Source organism: Octopus sinensis, linkage group LG11 (genome assembly GCF_006345805.1).
Source record: "Octopus sinensis linkage group LG11, ASM634580v1, whole genome shotgun sequence".
NCBI classification, from domain to species: domain Eukaryota; kingdom Metazoa; phylum Mollusca; class Cephalopoda; order Octopoda; family Octopodidae; genus Octopus; species Octopus sinensis.
The window spans coordinates 52505924-52528469 of NC_043007.1; positions in this window are offsets into that span (position 1 = coordinate 52505924).

The window sequence follows — 22546 nt, forward strand, 5'->3', positions numbered from 1 at the left end:
TGAAGCATGACTTTTGAACCTTGGGCCTCACAGAGGCAATAACAAGCGACTGAGACCTTTGGAGATATGCTGTGCTTGAGAAGACCCAGCAAACCAAGTGAGATTGTAGCCATGGCTGATGCCAGTGTCACATAACCAGCCCATTTAAGAATACCCTTCAGTTGTCAGGCAATATGCTGTGCCTGAGAAGTGAAATCATTGTCATGGCTGATGCCAGTGCTGCCTGACTGGCACCCATGCCGGTGGCACATAAAAAGCACCATAGAGTGTATTCGATGCCAGTGCCACCTGACTGGCCCTCATGTTGGTGGCACGTAAAAGCACTCCCTGCACTCCCAGAGAGGTTGGTGTTAGGAAGAGAATCCAGCTGTAGAAATCTGCCAATCAGATTGGAGCCTAGAGCAGCCTCCTGGCTTGCCAGTCCACAGTCAAACTGTCCAACCCATGACAGCATGGAAAATGGACGTTATGAATATATATGCATATATACATACAAACACACACACACACACACACACACACACACACACATATATATATATATATATATATATATTAAATTAGAGATAAAACCACTATTAGGCAAATCAAACAATGAAAAACTTAAGCCAATACATAAAATTAATTAATTTATATTATTTTAAATATATATCAAAAGTATTAAAAGTTTAATAAAAGATAATGAGTAAAACACTACGATCGTTTCATGGCTGTCCAATTCTTAATAATTCGAGTTATGGTTACAGTCAATCATCAGGTAATTGAAATATCTAAAATATAATCAGAAATATTTAAACAATATTTTTAAGATATAAATAATATAATAATTTTACCTATAATAAACTCTATTATCAAACTAGAAACATAGAACTTAACAATTATGATTATATCAAAATCAACTATAATGTTAAATATTAATTTTAATTTATAAGGTAGGAAATCCACCCATAATCTAATATCGGTATTAGTCTATATCTAATTACATAAATATTTTAAAATGACTAATATATATAAATTATCAATGAAAATATATAAATGTATATAAATATTATAATTAAGATCTAAAATAATCTCTATAAATAAATGTATATGCACATATAATAAAAACCTAATAAATTTAATTTTTCATATTTAAAGATGAAATAGCTAATTTCAAAATACAAATAAACAAACTTAAACAAACTTTCGGAAATCTTATGTAAAATACTTTTAGAAATAATCAATTCGTAGTAATATAGTATCGAATAAATACTATAAATACTATAAATATAATTATCAATGGGAATAGCTAGCGAATATCAATTTAAAGAAATAACTAAGTTATGCTATTAAATTAGACATGGCCTGGACCAATCTTTAGTCGAAACATATCTAAGTTTATCAAAGTTTATCTAATTTAATTATAAATTTAAAACTACAATTAATACTATTAAAACATGTATATACAAAAGCCTAACTTAATACACCTCGTATGCTTGCTATCAAATAACAAATCTATCGCTAAGTAGTATCTTACGAATAAACTTAAATTTAATATCTAATAATATAGAAAATTACGATAATTAGATCATTACATAAACAACGATATTTACATAAGGAGAATATTATTACTCCAAAGACTTATACAATATTAAAATTTACAATTTGAAGATCTTAAATAAATACATGCTTATCTTAGCGAGGTTTAGCAATGAACTAAAATTTTGATTCGGAAAACGTCTTTACAGCGTTTATAAGAATACTTGTGGAATTACGTTATTAGCAAAAAAAAAGAATAAATTGTTGAAGAATTCATTACGCGTGAGGAACCTACATTTTATTAATGATTGTGAATGGGAAAATTATTTGTTTATCATTGTAAATAGAATGAAGTCACAAATAAAGAATAAAATCTCTCTATACTATAATATTTATTAATAAAATAACTATGATAAATGAAACTTAATACAAAATAAATTAAATGATTTAAATGATTAAAAACCACTAATTATTAAATATATTCTAAAAATCTTATAAAAATTTATTTATATAGTAACTAACCCCTCAACATACTATAAAGTCTTTCCCATGCCCTTATAATTATAAGCTAAAATTAGTGATCATAACCAAATCTATAAATACTTATCAAAATTTGTAGTATAACTATACATACGTATACATAAATATATAAAAAATATACATACATATACATATATATATACATATATATATACATATATATATATATACATACATATACATATACATACACATATACACATACATACACACATACATACATATACACACATATATACACCCACATACACACATACACATATGCACACTCATACATGTACATACATACAATACTCAATATATACACTTACACCTATATATACACACCCACACACATACACATAAATAAATGTATATACATATACATATATATACACACACATCATCATATACACATATATACATACACACACAACCACATATATCATATAATAAATACATATATAAATGTCTATAATCATACTACAATACAAAATAGAGGTAAATATTAAGTTAAATCTAAATAATTAATCTACTAATCTATACTTCTATATTAAATAAAATAGATTAAATAAACAACTAAATAAATCTATTTCAAATATAAAGATATTACATACAAATAGATTAATATAACAAAAATTATAATTTAACGAAGTTATAACAGAAATATAACAAAATATATAAAATAAATAAAATTGTAACTTACCAGACTCTATATTCAATAAACCATTAAATATTTATTAAAAATATATTTAGTAATAAAATATTTAGTAATAAAATATTTAGTAATAAAATGAACAACTATATATAATCTAACTATAATTAAAAACAGAACCTAAATAACTAAAATAAACTAATATAATAAGAACTACAAATCACCTGCTATATTTAGAATACTATTACATAAAACAACAAATAAGGAGCTAATTAAGGCTAAGAAATATTCATTATATCAAGAAATTTATTATATAAGTAAAGTAACTTCTGTCTGCATTTTATTTTGCGCTCATCACAGATATTCAGTAAATTATCATGCTTATAAAATAAAATTTCCTTAAACTCATTAGAACATAAATAACAAAAATTCGCTCCTATACTATATGATTTAGTTTTACTAATTATTTCCCAAGATAAATTATAATTAATATTTTGGGATTTAAGTCCCCAAATGTACTTGCTAAATCCAGTGGAGTTGATTAAATTTTTATTTTTAAATGAATTCATATGTTGTGCGATTCTTAATTTTATTTTAGAGGAAGTGGACCCTATATATATCGCGTTTGAGTTATTATTATTCTTATTATTCTCATCATGTAATGTAACATTTATTATTTAATTTACATTTGGTTTTATCTCTACATGTACAGTTAATTAGTGTCTTATCTTTATTATTGGTATTATTATATAATTTATTTTTATAAAAATTATTCAGTTTAAATTTGTTAAAAGAAGAAATAATGTTACCTACACTATTAGTGGTGGAATAACCTACTCCAAAATTATAACAAGGTGGAAAAAAAGAGTACTCAAATACCAGTGGTAGAGTAATATGCTTTATTTAAAGCAGCAGAAAATTCAACAAAACCTGTCACTCTGAGTTTCCCGTTGCCGTTCATCGGACAGTTTTCTTATTGCCTCTGTGAGGCCCAACGTTCAAAGGTCATGCTTCACCACCTCATTCCAGGTCTTCCATCCACTGTTAGGGTGTGACTCTTTCTTCATGCAACTGTCCTCATCCATACGCAACACATGACCATACCAGTGCAGTCGTCTCACAACGGGAAACTCAGAGTAACAGGTTTTGTTGAATTTTCTGCTGCTTTAAATAAAGTATATTTATATATATATATGCACACATATGTGTGTGTGTGTGTGTGTGCATACACATACACAAAGACTTGCACAGACTTGTATGATGAATTCTACAGGTTATAAATCTTGCAATGCTTAAACAAAATTTGCATATATGTATCTATATCTATATCTATCTATCTATCTATCTATCTATCTATCTATCTATCTATCTATCTATCTATATATATATATATCTATATATATATATATATTATATATATATATATATATATATATATAATATATATATATATATATATATAATATATGTATATATAATATATATATATATATATATATATATAAATGTGTAGTAAATAAACATACAAGCATATACTAAATACACAGACAAACAGAAAACACTAATTTCCCTCTCTCTCTCTCTCTCTCACTGTCTGCTTTCTCTGTAGTTCTCTTCCTACTATCACATGATCTGTGATGGCTTAACCCTTTCAATACCAACCCGGCTGAAACCGGCTCTGGCCCTGTAGTACAAATATCTTGTTTTCATAAGTTTCGAATTAAAATCTTCCACCAAACCTTAGTCACAATTTATGTTCCTTACACCAGCTTAATGATAACTAAGTTATTTTACTAAATTCTTTGTTATATTTAAAATTAATTGAAAGAAACACAGAGCATCTCAAAATAAATACAGTAACAAAAGGGTTAAGCAATGTCATTCTTTTTCGTTTTGCCTTTGACTGGACTGGTCAATGTTTTCTGAGCTCCTCGCTCTACCCCTCATATGTCTATAGTCCTTTAGGACAGTTTTCATTTCTCCTTCGTGTTACCCATTTTTGTCTTGTCTTGCAGCCCTAAAGCCTTTTTTTTTGCTGTATATGTATTATTATCATTTTAATTGTTGTCTTTGTGTGGCCCTAAGCCTTTATTCTGTTTATTATTTTGTCCCTCGTCCATTCACTAATGGTCTCAGCTCAAACCCATCTTGTTTTGTTATATCTTGGTCCCATTCCCACCAAGTTTCTTGCTAGTGCCTCCAGAGTGGAAGGAATATTATCGATAATGGCTGAAATTGTGATTGACCCTCTGGCCAATAACTGAAAAGGAGTTGGTGACCTCTGTTTTCTGTTTGTCTGTGTTTTTAGTATATGTTTGTATGTTTATTTACTACACGTTTTTTAATTACACACACACATACATACACACACACACACACACACACACACACACACACACACACACACACACATATATATATATATAATATATATATATATACACACATGTAAATATATACAGTATATACATATATATATATGTATGTAGGTATACAACCCATGCCAGTCCAAAACAATGGATATTAAATAATGATGATGATGATATATATATATGTACATGTGTGTGTGTGTATACAGGCTGTCTCAAAATTAAGGCAACCAACTTTTTTCAATTTTGCCAAAGCAAAATATTGTTATATTTCAGGCCTGAGCATTGCAATGCAATGGTAAAGGAAACACAATTATGATACAACCACATTTATTTGATTTGACCACCTCTGTTTCAAATCACAGCCTTAAGTCTAGGTGTGAATGCTTCACATGTGTCAGGCTACTGTTCTTTCAGAATCAAAGCCCATTTCTGGTAAAGTTTTGTCTTCAGAGTGTCAAGCAAAGTATGAGGAGTGCTCGAGACCCTCATCTCCAAAATGGACCAAAAAGAAAAATCCAACAGGTTGAGATTGGAGCTTCTTGAGGGCCATACATCATTGTCTATGAACGACAGAATGCTTTTCTGAATCCAGTGTTGTGTCTGTTTGGAGCTGTGGGATGGTGCCAAGTCCTGTTGGAGGCTCCAAGATGCATCGTGAAAATGCTCATTCACCTATGGAAGCAGTTCAGCTTCCGGAATGCTGCTGATGTATCACTGGGCGTTAAAATTAACACTCAAAGGCACAAAAATGTGGGGAGACCTTCCAGTAGCTGTCAGAGCTGCCCAAACATAACTGACTTTGGATTTTGAAGTCGATTTATGAGTCTACCCTTGATAGAGCAACATTCACAACAATGTCAGTCATTCTGTTGGTTTACTGTCTGTTCCATGTCAAATTTCTTTTCATCAGTGAACACCAGGTTGGGCAGGACAAGACAACGTTTCTCCAGTTCTTATAAACTAGCATGAGCTCATGATGGCAAGTCATCTTGTAGGGGTGGGTCCTGAGATCCGCCTTCAGCAATTGATACATTGATGTTCAGCTTATTTTTGCTGTGGCAGCCAGTTATCTGATGGAACGACAAGGATTTTGCTGTATCTTTTCTCTGGTACTTTTGATAAGCTGAAGGGTCCATACGCTTCTTTTACAACCATGTCCAGATAGATCAGCAGTGGTACCAGTCTCTTTAAATTTTTTGACAATTTTCCAGATTGTTGTTTGGTTAATCAATATTCTTGCTATAGCTGTATTACTTTCACCTCCTTTGTGGAGGGTTATGATTGTATTTCAGTCTATAGCTATTATCTAATTTATAAATCTGAATCTACTTAGTCTGAAACAAAAAGAAGACCACTAAGTTTTCATAATGATGTATAATTTTGATATCTTATCACATTTATTGATATTTATTAAAGACTGAAACTCCAGTTGCCTTAATTTCAGGACACCCTGTATATAAACACACACACACACACACACCACACACACACACACACACACACACACACACAACACACACACACACACACACACACACACACACACACACCACACACACATGATAATAGGGAATATAATTCCAAACTTACAGGGAAAAATTCAGTTTAGCAATTCTAAATCAAATTTCACAATATATAATATATGTATATAATTAAGAGAAATAACCTCTATTAAGTAATTCAATAGTGAAAGAAATTATACATATTATATAGAAAAAATTTAAATATACTATAATAAATATTATTTAAAAAATCACTAAATTTCATGACTATATCTTTAAATTGATAATAATAAAATAATAAAATTGATACTATGAAAATTAATTCGATTTAAAAATATAGCCACTCTACAGGTCTAAAATAATAATAAAGTAAATGTATGTGTCTAAACCTATAATAAATTAACAAATAAATATAGAAATATACTTATCTTAACACTAAATAATCAAATAAAATATAATAATATTAATGAAAAATATAACCATAACTCATCTTATTGAAGAATTCCAGTTAACTGAAATTTTAAATTTTAAACTTTGAACCTAGCATTGCTAAGAAATTTATCACATGAAAACATGACGTAAATAATAAACATAGAATAAATAGATAGAAATATGTTATTTTAGCTGTGAAAATAAGAAATAAACTAGATGTAATATACAATTTACTGGAAAAATTCTTAATTCTCAATAATTTAAAACCAAAATACATAAAATAAACTAAATTTCAATAACTTAATCAATATTTATCAATTTATTTATTTTATAAACTCCTTGGTTTAATCTCATTCTACTACTAATAATATACACTACATAATCATCTACTGCAAATTTATACTCATTATACTATTACAAATTATAACTACAAAAATTAGCAACATAAATCAGGTTTAAATATATACACAAATTAGCTAAACTCATTATATAAGTAATTTAATTTATGTCATCTTGGGAATTAAGCAATTTTTTATTATTAGATAATTATTAGATAAATTCATTTGTACATAGTAAACAAAAATTATTACCTATTCGATAAGATTTAGCTTTACAAACTACAAAAATTATTACCTATTCGATAAGATTTAGTTTTACAAACTATGTCCCAATTTAAATTATACTTAATTCCTTTAGATTTCAATTCCCATATATATTTGCTAAGGCCAGTAGAATTAATCAATGTTTTATTCTTAAATGAATGCATGTATTGAGCCACCCTTAATTTAATTTTATTAGAAGTCAACCCCATGTAAATTGCATTTAAATTATAACTATTCATATTAATATTATCACCAATCAAAGTCGCTACCCATTTATATACTACATCATCCAAATTACATTTATTTTTAAATTTACATTTTGTCTTATCTCTACATGTACAATTAATTATATTCTGCTCTTTATTATAATTGGAATAATTATTTAATTTGTGACTGTAAAACATATTAATCTTAAATCTATTAAAAGAAGAAATAATGTTACCAACATTATTAGTAGTAGAATAACCAACTCCAAAATTATTACTAGAAAAAATGTTATATTTTTTATTATCTATAATGAATACTTCAATTAGTCTTAATATCTCTTTAATAATGTTTGTTTTAACTTGAGCCCCATAAGGAATAATTAACCAAATTTTGTTCTTATTATTAACTTTATTTTTATTTATTATATTATTATATTTTTTATTATCATTAAACGAATTAAATTTATTCTTATCATTTAGTCTATTATTATATTTATTTTTTGTATTATCATAATACCTATTATTAAAACCATTATTTCCTAAATAAAATTTATCATAATTCTTAATATTAGGTTTATTATTACAAATATCATAGGAATCATTTATATTATAATCTTTTATATTATAATTATATTTATAATTATTAAAGAATTTAATACTATTATTATATCTCCCCTCCCACAAGGCTTCATTATAATAAGGTGCTTGTTTTTGAAAAATCTCAAAACTAGAAGAAAGCGTCGATATTCTTTTACCTATATTATCTATCAATGATTTCTTAAGGATGGGTGATTACTATTAGCATTAATATATCTAAGGTTTTCATTAATTTTATGGAATGGTTGGGTTTTACCTATTATTAAATTAAAATTAGCATTTAAATAATTAACATTATAGTTCTCTTTATATATAGTAATACCTAATCCATATATTTAAAAAAAACTATATAGTTTCTTCTTATATAATTCTAGTGTTCTATTGGTGCAATTCTTAGTTAGTAATAAAAGGTCATCCCTATATAATCCACCCTTCAACTTTAATTTTTCTAATTGAAGTTCCAATAATAAACAAATACTAACTCAGTCACCTGGGCAGAATCGGGTTCCCCCATAGGTATATCAAAATAATTTTCTTTCGTATCCTTCCTAGCCCACAATTTATTATTATATCTAATCAACGATTTCCTAGCCACTTTAACTACATTAACTGCATTATAAGTCATTCCAGCCTTATTCATTGCATAAATTAGGGCTTTATTGAGTACAATCTCATTTATAGATGAATAATAATTATCTATGTCTATTTGGATGAATTTATATCTATTTTTATTTTTAGTATTATTAAACCATTTTAAAGTATCATTAGTACTACTCCAAAGTTTTAGATAATTAAGTTCATTTGATTTATTAATATATTTATCTAAAATGATCTTACTCAATTTACCTTGATCTGATTTACATGGACAAATAAGTCTAAATTTTGGGTCACAATAAAAATTATCCTTATGGTTTTTTAAAGTAATTCTAGGGTGCATAGGTACATAAGGTTCAGTTTTATTATCTAACTCATATTTCATCATGATTTATTTAGAGGCCTTATTCATATTCTCAGGAACAATTTTATATTATTTATTTATTTATTTCTCTAATAGATTATCATATAATTTAACATCTAGTTTATGCAGGGTCCTAGTTTTATCTGATTGTACAATAATTCTTTCCATATTTTGCATTTCTTTTATTCTAATAGCTAGATTTCATAAATATTCATTGTGCTTATTTGGATATCTATGAAATTTAATATTTTTCACCACCTTCCAAATATTATCCTCTAAAACTTGTATTTCACTATTATACGGAGGTTCCTTTCTAGATTTAAATTTTGTATTGATATAATTAGTATTCTCTACTTCATTAATATTAGATATGCTACAATTATTATAGTAGGCTTTCCATTTAATCTAATTAATAATTTTTTTTACATTATTAATAAGTTTCAAAATATATTCTTTTCTAGATGGTATATATAATATGGATAATGTCTTTTACTATTGAATTACTTAATAGAGGTTATTTCTCTTAATTATACACACACACACACACACACACACACATATATATATGTGTATGCACACACACACACACATATATATATACATATGCACATACATATATGTATTCACATACACATACACACACAATACACATACACATACACGCACATGTATATGAACTTGTCTTCTCTCTAAATTTCTTCTCATTTGAGGGTGAGTTTGACATTAGGTCCCAAGAGTGACCATAAGAATGAGAATGGGCCCCAACTATACAAATCTGTTCATGAGCTATGTTGAAAGCCAAATATTCTCTCAGTTCATCAGTTCCACTCCTGAGTTATATGGTCATTACATCGATGACTATCAGCAAATATCTCTTGCAAATATCTCAACTCCTTTCTCTCTTTCATCCAATCCTTCTATTCTACCCTCAAATACTCCTGCTTTGTCTCCAACACCTCTGCCAACTTTCTTGAAATTTCTGTTACCATCCCCCACTTCTCTCTAACCACTTCTATCCACAATAAGCCCACAGACTCACACTCTTATCTCAACTTCTCCTCCTCCCATTCTACCTACACCAAACTATCCATCCCTTACTCTTAGTTTCCTCCTCTCTGCTGGCTCTATAGTAACAACCATGACTTCAAGACAGTCCCAAATCATATCTCACCCTTTTACCCAATGCATTTTATCCAAATCGTCCTTGCCTATGCCCAATCTATTGACTGTACATCAAATCTCTTTCTTCCTGCATCTGTCCCACCTTTATCTGTCTCCCTTTCCCCCTTACCTACCACCCTCCACCCTACCCTGGCAATGCACCATTCTTCAGGCTTTCTGCCAACTCTAATCTACCTCCTTCACCTTCCATATCTTCCTCAACCTACCCCTATCCTCATTCTAATGCACCCTTAACCTACATGACCTTCTGGTCCACAGCTTCTTCCCCACTCCTGGCACCTAACCTGGCTCCTTCCCTTGCTCGTGCTCATGTTGCTACACCATCCCCTACTCTCTAATACCACTATCCTCACTGGCACCTACCACTGCCCCTACCACATTACCGATTCATTTGCATGCAACTCTAGCAATGCAATCTACTGCATCTTTTGCTTGTTTGTCATTCCCTGTACATTGGTCAAACTGGCTGACTCTTAGCTGACCAGTTTGCTGAACATCTCCAGGACATCAAACTCAGCCTTGACACCCAGGTCTCATTCCACTTCTGCTTGATTGGTCATTTGCTACAACATCTATGTTTGGAGTGAACTTGCACAGAGGTGACCAGGGTTCCTGCCTTTGTTGAGAGAAGGAATTTATTTTTTCTTTTAATTCTTTAGCCCCTCGTGGTTTCAGTTCATCACCTCTCTTTATCTAAACTCACCTTCACACACACACTCACTTCCTTCCTCCATATACAGTCATGTATATAAGCACATATATAGTCATGTGCCCTCACCTCTCAACCCTTACCTTTTGTTATCTCTATTCCACCTCACACCTCCATCCAGGTCAACCAATATACATCCTCCAACAACACACACATATGTCAGATAGCCTCACAGACATGTAGAAGTGCTCTTAAAAATGTATATGTACGTACAAATACAGAATATACACATATGTCAACTCCATACACGCGCTTTATCCAACAGCCCATATAGAAACACCAACTGATAACAAGGATGCACACTCACTCACAAACATACACATGCATAAACACACAATATTTATGCATAAACACACATAAAGCACATGCACATAACAATGTCACACACACACTTTATGCACATACACATGCATTTGTGTGTATTAGAGTTGAAGAATAGATGTAACCATGATATTCTATTGATCTGAAAAGCTAGCTTTCTATACCTGTATTAGCTTGTAAAATGTACAATAGTACTATGTAATTTATAACATATACACTAGTAGAGACATGTAAAATAATTTATAATATGTTATATCCTTGGATTTTTATAACACTCACTTCGGTATAAAGTTTACTTAGTAAAACTAGTAAAGCCACGACTATCTCTGACTCTGGTAATTCATGTACTTCTCTTTACTTATAATGACTAGGTTAATCCATTCATCACGTGGGATGGGGTGTACCATTATTACTAATTCTCTAAAACATCTTCCCTTTTAAGTTTTTCGTAGGAAGTGTCATTTTATTTAGCAATGATTTCTTATTCACCCCACCTCCCTTGTTTGATTTTTTTTTCATACAATTTAATAATTTTTGTGCTTGGCATCTATTTTCAGGAACTCTGTATGTTTTCTTCTCGTCTCACTTGTACTCTTGGGTTCAATCACCTGCAGTGGCGTTGGTACTTGGAACGTATCGTACAACCATTCCATCAGTTCCTCCAACTTCTTTGGTTCGCTTTCGATGAATCTCATTTTCAGTTGGATCCTGTGTCTCTTTTGTATGCCTTTTCTACTTTTTGCCCAATAAATCATTTTACCTATGCATTTGATAATTATGCCATCTTCCCAACTCTGCATTCCATTCTTGTATGCCCTCAAATACACCTTTTCACCAACTTTAAAGCTATGTCTTCCCTGACACTTTCTTTTCTTGCCAGGTAGCAATTCATCAAAGACTGATTTTACTTTTCTTGCAAACACCAGCTTCGCTGGTGATCTACCTATTGGTGTATTCAGATTTGGTGTCACATGGTACACTCTTAAAAATTGTTGCAGAGCAATCTCACCTGTGACTTTCTTATTCGATTTTTAAGGGCTCTTTTGAAAGTATTGACGAAGAGTTCTGTCTGTCCATTAGATCAGGGATGGTATGATGCCGTAGTTATATGTTCTACCATGAATATTTCACAAAATTTTAAAAATTCGCCAGACACAAATTGCATTCCATTGATTAGGAAAAATAATTTGTGTAAAAAATTTATCACAGTTGAAGAGGTTGGTTTTTCACACTTGCACATTTCAGACCATTTTGAAAAAACTATCAACTACCACTAAGTAATAAGAATCATTTAAAGGACTAGTGAACTCGATGTGTAGTCCCGACCATGGAACATCTATTTTTGAACAATATTTACTTTTTATCATGGGCAATTTTTCATTCTGTTTTGTATTACATACAGGCATTCCACTCTATTTTACTGCAATTTTTGTTTCATTCCCTCAGCTGCATTTGAACATTCATCTGAACAGATTATATTTCCACACAAAACACTTATGGGCATATTCCATACTTTGAATAGTTTCATCCACTCTGTGCCGAATAAATTAAGTGAACTTTTTAACACATATAGCTTTGCTCTTTTTCATTTGACCATGAAATGTTACATTATCCATGAATTCACCAAAAAAAATTTTTTTTTTTCCTGTAACACCATGTGCTACTTTTTTCAATTTAATTCATTTCGGCTTACCGATATATTTCCGTATATTTTTGTTTATAATGGTGATCTCACTACCAGTGTCTAACTGCATTTTAACACTTGTATTACTGATTTTCCCCTTCACGAATTTCCTCATCATTCTATTTTTCCAATTTCTTCCAATGACATACTTCTTATTCTTTTTCCTTTGTCCTGAGGTTTTATCATATGCATTCTATAGTGCATCTTTATATGTCTTATATTTCCACAATGAAAGCACTCCGCTTTCTTAAATGGACAATTTTTCCCCAGGTGTATACCTCCAGATCCAAAACATGGCTTTATTTCCTGATTTTTGCTGTGTTTTTTAGAAAACACATTATCTCTGTTCTGATTTTACTTGGAAACAGTCTTTACGTTAAATTTTCTCTGTGTCGTGTCTTAATTTAACTATCCTTTCACATTCTTCTGACACTTGATTTTGTTCCAGCTTTGTGAGAATTCTATTTCTAACTTCTCCGTCTTTTTCTGCAGTCAGTCCCTGTGTAAAAATCAGGCATTTGAACATATCTGACATTAATTCATCCAGCTTAATCTTCTTGCATTTTCTGTTTACTCTGCCAGCATATGTGATGTAGTCCTCATCATTGTTTTTCTCTGTGTTCAGACACTTCCAATGAGGCTTTTTCACTGAAAATTTTACACAATATATCTATTGTATCATTAAAGTTTTATTGGGAAGTACATAATTACTGTGCACACCTTTCAATGCTGTGTATGCCATAAGATCAGCAAATTTAATGGAGATCTTAAAAGACATTTTAAGATCCACTAATATCAGAACTTAACTGCAGCTCTTGGTGGTCCAAATCAGATGTGCAATCTATGTGGGTATCTTTTCAATACATTGACTGGTTTAGAAAGCCACTCCGTTCTGAGGAGTATATAGAATTGTCTGGTTTAGAAAGCTACATTAGATGCCATCACATGCCCTAGAATATAAAGAAAATTCAGGAGTATGAGATGTATATATATATCTATTTTACTAGTTGATATCCATAAGATTACAATCATTTCAGAACCAACATCATTGAAAAATAATTTTAGCGTATTATGTTGTAGGTAATTAGTAATAATGGTACACTCTTCCCAGGCGACAGATGGAATAACCTAGTCACTATAAGTAAAGAGAAGTACATGAAGTACCAGAGTACATAGCAGGCAGTCAGATTAAAAGTAATTCTAATTCAATATTTTCTTGAAACAACAAATTTCTATCAAGATTAGAATTTAAATTCTAATCTATGAAAAGTTTCTGTTCTACAATATTCTTAAGGGAACAAAAAATTATCCAGCAACTTGGATTAATACAAACAAGCCTGGTAGATATAAAAGACTAACTGGTGTCTCTTGTCAGGAGTACAAGCAACGGGCAAATTATTCATGTTTGTTGAGCACTTTGCTGTTGTTATTTGATTGCTGTTATTCTGTGCATCAATGTGTAAAGATCAGTTGTGTTTTGTATGGTTTCTTTATATATATATATACATATATAATTAATAAGGGTGAGAGAATTAGATACTAATTTAATAGTATATCTATTCAACACCAAGTGGCCTAGTGCTCCGAGAAACCTGGATTATTATAATATTTTATCCGTGAAAGTTTGGCGCGCTGTTAGTTGGGGCATTTGAATTATAACGTCGGATGTAATCAATTGAACCACACGCGTATTTATCGTTATGGTAAAATCTGGCGTGTGATTGAGTGGATTTCATCCAGATAGTTTTGGCTGACGAGCTACAAGTGGATTTTTTTGTAAGTAAAATTACATTTAATTCATTAATAGCGAAACAATTGTCCCAAAATAATCTGTATTTTGTTATTTTTTATTTGCCCTGTCCGTGTGAGCTAACAATCGTACTGACTTTCATGGGAAACATGTATTTTTGTGGTTGAAACCTTTTGGATTAACTGGTACTAGAGTGAGCCATATAGTGACCACTCTCTTATATTTATTTTGTAAAAATGTTGTAATATATTATAAAATATTATAATAATCCAGGTTTCTCGGAGCACTAGGCCACTTGGTGTTGAATAGATATACTATTAAATTAGTATCTAATTCTCTCCTCCATTATTAATTAATTATAATTATGCTGCATTTATTTCTATGCTGTATTTGTTTTCCGTGAAAGTTTGGCGCGCTGTTAGTTGGGGCATTTGAATTTAAACGTCGGATGTAATAAATTGAACCACACACGCGTATTTATCGTTATGGTAAAATCTGGCGTGTGATGAGTGGATTTCATCCAGATAGTTTGGCTGACGAGCTACAAGTGGATTTTTTTGTAAGTAAAATTACATTTAATTCATTAATAGCGAAACAATTGTCCCAAAATAATCTGTATTTTGTTATTTTTTATTTGTCCTGTCCGTGTGCTAAATCGTACTGACTTTCATGGGAAACATGTATTTTTGTGGTTAAACCTTTTGATTAACTGGTCTAGAGTGAGCCATATAGTGACCACTCTCTTATATTTATTTTGTAAAAATGTTGTAATATATTATAAAATATATAATAATCCAGGTTTCTCGGAGCACTAGGCCACTTGGTGTTGAATAGATATACTATTAATTAGTATCTATTCTCTCACCCTTATTAATTAATTATAATTATGCTGCATTTATTTCTAAATGCTGTATTTGTTTTCCGTGAAGTTTGGCGCGCTGTTAGTTGGGGCATTTGAATTATAACGTCGGATGTAATCAATTGAACCACACGCGTATTTATCGTTATGGTAAAATCTGGCGTGTGATTGAGTGGATTTCATCCAGATAGTTTTGGCTGACGAGCTACAAGTGGATTTTTTTGTAAGTAAAATTACATTTAATTCATTAATAGCGAAACAATTGTCCCAAAATAATCTGTATTTTGTTATTTTTTATTTGCCCTGTCCGTGTGAGCTAACAATCGTACTGACTTTCATGGGAAACATGTATTTTTGTGGTTGAAACCTTTTGGATTAACTGGTGCTAGAGTGAGCCATATAGTGACCACTCTCTTATATTTATTTTGTAAAAATGTTGTAATATATTATAAAATATTATAATAATCCAGGTTTCTCGGAGCACTAGGCCACTTGGTGTTGAATAGATATACTATTAAATTAGTATCTAATTCTCTCACCCTTATTAATTAATTATAATTATGCTGCATTTATTTCTAAATGCTGTATTTGTTTTCCGTGAAAGTTTGGCGCGCTGTTAGTTGGGGCATTTGAATTATAACGTCGGATGTAATCAATTGAACCACACGCGTATTTATCGTTATGGTAAAATCTGGCGTGTGATTGAGTGGATTTCATCCAGATAGTTTTGGCTGACGAGCTACAAGTGGATTTTTTTGTAAGTAAAATTACATTTAATTCATTAATAGCGAAACAATTGTCCCAAAATAATCTGTATTTTGTTATTTTTTATTTGCCGCCTGTCCGTGTGAGCTAACAATCGTACTGACTTTCATGGGAAACATGTATTTTTGTGGTTGAAACCTTTTGGATTAACTGGTGCTAGAGTGAGCCATATGTGACCACTCTCTTATATTTATTTTGTAAAAATGTTGTAATATATTATAAAATATTATAATAATCCAGGTTTCTCGGAGCACTAGGCCACTTGGTGTTGAATAGATTACTATTAAATTAGTATCTAATTCTCTCATCCTTATTAATTAATTATAATTATGCTGCATTTATTTCTAAATGCTGTATTTGTTTTCCGTGAAAGTTTGGCGCGCTGTTAGTTGGGGCATTTGAATTATAACGTCGGATGTAATCAATTGAACCACACGCGTATTTATCGTTATGGTAAAATCTGGCGTGTGATTGAGTGGATTTCATCCAGATAGTTTTGGCTGACGAGCTACAAGTGGATTTTTTTGTAAGTAAAATTACATTTAATTCATTAATAGCGAAACAATTGTCCCAAAATAATCTGTATTTTGTTATTTTTTATTTGCCCTGTCCGTGTGAGCTAACAATCGTACTGACTTTCATGGGAAACATGTATTTTTGTGGTTGAAACCTTTTGGATTAACTGGTGCTAGAGTGAGCCATATAGTGACCACTCTCTTATATTTATTTTGTAAAAATGTTGTAATATATTATAAAATATTATAATAATCCAGGTTTCTCGGAGCACTAGGCCACTTGGTGTTGAATAGATATACTATTAAATTAGTATCTAATTCTCTCACCCTTATTAATTAATTATAATTATGCTGCATTTATTTCTAAATGCTGTATTTGTTTTCCGTGAAAGTTTGGCGCGCTGTTAGTTGGGGCATTTGAATTATAACGTCGGATGTAATCAATTGAACCACACGCGTATTTATCGTTATGGTAAAATCTGGCGTGTGATTGAGTGGATTTCATCCAGATAGTTTTGGCTGACGAGCTACAAGTGGATTTTTTTGTAAGTAAAATTACATTTAATTCATTAATAGCGAAACAATTGTCCCAAAATAATCTGTATTTTGTTATTTTTTATTTGCCCTGTCCGTGTGAGCTAACAATCGTACTGACTTTCATGGGAAACATGTATTTTTGTGGTTGAAACCTTTTGGATTAACTGGTGCTAGAGTGAGCCATATAGTGACCACTCTCTTATATTTATTTTGTAAAAATGTTGTAATATATTATAAAATATTATAATAATCCAGGTTTCTCGGAGCACTAGGCCACTTGGTGTTGAATAGATATACTATTAAATTAGTATCTAATTCTCTCACCCTTATTAATTAATTATAATTATGCTGCATTTATTTCTAAATGCTGTATTTGTTTTCCGTGAAAGTTTGGCGCGCTGTTAGTTGGGGCATTTGAATTATAACGTCGGATGTAATCAATTGAACCACACGCGTATTTATCGTTATGGTAAAATCTGCGTGTGATTGAGTGGATTTCATCCAGATAGTTTTGGCTGACGAGCTACAAGTGGATTTTTTTGTAAGTAAAATTACATTTAATTCATTAATAGCGAAACAATTGTCCCAAAATAATCTGTATTTTGTTATTTTTTATTTGCCCTGTCCGTGTGAGCTAACAATCGTACTGACTTTCATGGGAAACATGTATTTTTGTGGTTGAAACCTTTTGGATTAACGGGTGCTAGAGTGAGCCATATAGTGACCACTCTCTTATATTTATTTTGTAAAAATGTTGTAATATATTATAAATTATTATATAATCCAGGTTTTCGGAGCACTAGGCCACTTGGTGTTGAATAGATTATACTATTAATTAGTATCTAATTCTCTCATCCTTATTAATTATATAATTATGCTGCATTTTTTCTAAATGCTGTATTTGTTTTCCGTGAAAGTTTGGCGCGCTGTTAGTTGGGGCATTTGAATTATAACGTCGGATGTAATCAATTGAACCACACGCGTATTTATCGTATGGTAAAATCTGGCGTGTGATTGAGTGGATTTCATCCAGATAGTTTTGGCTGATGAGCTACAAGTGGATTTTTTTGTAAGTAAAATTACATTTAATTCATTAATAGCGAAACAATTGTCCCAAAATAATCTGTATTTTGTTATTTTTTATTTGCCCTGTCCGTGTGAGCTAACAATCGTACTGACTTTCATGGGAAACATGTATTTTTGTGGTTGAAACCTTTTGGATTAACTGGTGCTAGAGTGAGCCATATAGTGACCACTCTCTTATATTTATTATATTATATACATATATATATATATAACGAATTTCTTTGCTGTAATGGCCCTGTCTACTTTTCTCTTCCTCTATTGTGTCACCTTAGGTCTGGAGGGGATTACATACATACATTATACTTATGAATACACACACACACATACAAGTACATACATTTCATATATATATATATATATATATATATAATATATATATATATATATTATCTTACCGTTTTTACCAATATATCTATATATATAAAACTGAGAGTGGGTGTCTGTCTGTCTGTCTGTCTGTGTGAATCCCTAAAACTTGAGAACTACACAACCAATTTCATTCAAATTTTACACATGCCTTACTTAGGGTCCATGTAGTGTCATGGGCAAAAAAATTTCTAACTTCTTGCCTAGGGCGATCCCACAGCAATATCATATCTTCTCCACTATTTCAGTATTACGTGTTAGAAGTGAAACAAAAACTCTCCATTGTAATGTCAGATACTTTCACTTTAATACTGAAACTATTATATAAGAGGGATGAACCATTAACAGTGGACATCCATTTTGCTACAAGATCTGCTATGCTCTTATATACTACACCACTGATTTTCAATTCATATTAATCAAATTAATATTCAGTTTCTCACCCTTATTATTTTAAATTTAAATTTAAACCCAGGACCATGTGTTTTGGAATGAAGTTTGTTACCACACAGCCACACCTGCACCTGTGTATGTGTGTGCATGTGTGTGTGTGTGTGTGTGTGCGTGTGTGTGTGTGTATGGGTGTATAGCTGTATATGTATACATTTAATTCTATACATATAGATGTATATGTATATATGTATATGTGTAGATGTATATATATAGAGATGTACATGTAATATGTACACATATATATTCACATATTCACATATATACATGCATACATATATACACCCATACACACATACACACACACACACATACATAGGTGCAGGTGTGGCTGTGTGGTAACAAACTTCGTTCCAAAACACATGGTCCTGGGTTCAGTCCCACTGTGTGGTGACCTGGCATGTGTTTTCTGATATAGTCTCAGACCAACCAAAGCCTTGTCAGTGGATTTTGTAGACAGAAACTGAAAGAAATCAATTGTATATATATGTATGTATATATGTAAGTCTGTGTGTGTGTCTTTTTGTTTCTCCCTCATCATTGCCTCACAACTAGTGTTTGTTTATTTACATCCCCATAACTTTCTGGTTTTACAAGAAGAAACTGATAGAATAAGTACCATGCTTATCAAATTGAAAAAAAACCCCACTAGGCAGTATCTCATATTTTTGTTTGCCCACACAATTTATCTTTGTGTGTGTGTGTATATACATACATACATACATATATATATATATATATATATATTAGCTTACAGTGACCCGCTCTATGCGCGGGTAAGAGTGTGGTTGTTACTTTCTGTTGCTTCCTTTCTGTTGTTTATCACCACATTCTCCCTCTTTGTTTCTCTCTCACTTTCCCACTCTCTTACTCTTCCTTTCTCTTGAACTCTTCCTCGCTATCACTTACTCTCTATCTTTCTCTATGTATCTCTCTCCCATTTATAAACAACAAAAGATCTTGAGTAAGTTGAGAAATAAAATATTTTGAAAGATCAATCATAAATATCAGGCAGTGACAATGGAAAGGTCTGTTTCAAGGCAGACAGCAAGACACTAACATTAAAACTTGCGAGCAGAATAAAAATAAAAAAAAATATTGGAAACCAAAGTTTGAAGGGATTGAATCTGAGGATAGTAGGCTCACCATAGCTGGCATTTCTTAATGACGGACAGCAACGTTGTGGCAGTTTAACGGCTGGCGTAAAATGTTGAACTTGATGTAAAAGAAAATTCCTAAGCACTGAGTTTTGAAGTGATTCTTTCTCACGACAGTAGACTCACCATGGCAAGCATTCAAAACTTCTTCATCATGGACGGTAACACATTGACGATTTAAAGGCTGGCACAAATTTTTTAGTTTGCTGTAACAGAGAATTCCTAAACACCCTCTCCTGTAAATTTTAATCCCCTTCCAGCCCCATTTAGACCCCTTTTTACATTCGGGTCTACTCAGGCCACATTTTATAAGATGAGGAATTTTGTCCTAGAGGTCATTTGAGGAAAGAAATAGTTGCTATGCAAACTCGCCAGCACTTTTAACATAGGTGTGCATATTTTCAGCTCAACCGACCACATAATGCACACATTATATATATATATATATATATAATTAATCTTATGTATTGGCTTGAGTTTTTCATTGTATGATTTGCCTAATAGTGGTTTTATCTCTAATTTAATATAATACATATATATATATATATATATATATATATATATATAATATATATATATATATGTACATATATATGCAGTATACATATATAGTGTGTGTGTGTGTACGCATTATATATATAAATGTATACAAATTATATATATATATATATATATATATATATATATATATATATACATATATATATATAAATACAGACATATACACTTTGTATATACACATTATACATACATATTTATATATAGAACACACACACACACACACACACACATATAAATTAACCCAATAATTATCGCCACCACCACCACCACCACCACCACACGATCATGAGAACAAATATTTGTTCTCATTATCGTGTGGTGGTGGATGTGGCGATAATAATTCTCTCTATGAATGCAGACAGACGTAGAGAGAGAGAGAGAGAGAGGGGAGATGTGAGAGAAAGAGTGAGAGCGCTGGCGAAAACGACGGGGAAAAGATAGCTGATCTGTCACACGTCGTTATAGAGAGATTGTGATGGGAAGGGAAGAAAGAGAGAGAGCTGGAGGAAGACAGGCAGATAAGATGATGAATGTAACGAGAAAAGACTTGTTAAAGTGTGGGGTTTTTGCCCTAGTAACAACAGCTTTTGTAAATTTCGGAGCGAATCCGACGGGATCTAGTGGTCTTTAACCCGTTCCAATGCCAAAACCAGACAAACAAACTTTTTGCATTTCAGAATTATAATATAGAGACTAGCTTAAGGTGACCCGCACTACACGCGGGTGATGTTTTTGTTGTTGGACCAATGTATTTATGTAGCATTGTTTTATTGTTTTAAAACGAAAGAGGCAATGCAGTTTTTTCTAAAAAAAAAAAAAAAAGACAAACGTACGCCAATGGGATGACAATTCATATTCGATTAGAGCACTCTGGGTATAATCATAAAATTGAAAAATGGAATTTCGGAGGCGAATATTGTAGAGGACTCTAAAAAAAAAGTTTTTTAACCTGCAGGAAGATAGTTTAAACCAAAAAAGGCAGAATGTAAACTCACATCTGTAATAGTGAATGAAATTAGAATTCACACCCAGCTCAGTTTTGTAGAAAGAGTATCACGACGTGAACTCATGAGTTGGGAGTTTGACTGAGAGAGTTTATATGGTGACACATGCCAGTCCTTTCGACACCACCTAAACAATGGAACAGTGTATAAAATGTAATTAACCACTCATTCACTTTATGAATGTCTTATGTTGGCGAAGAAACAATAACTTGACAAAACCGTAGAAGGAATCGGAAAAT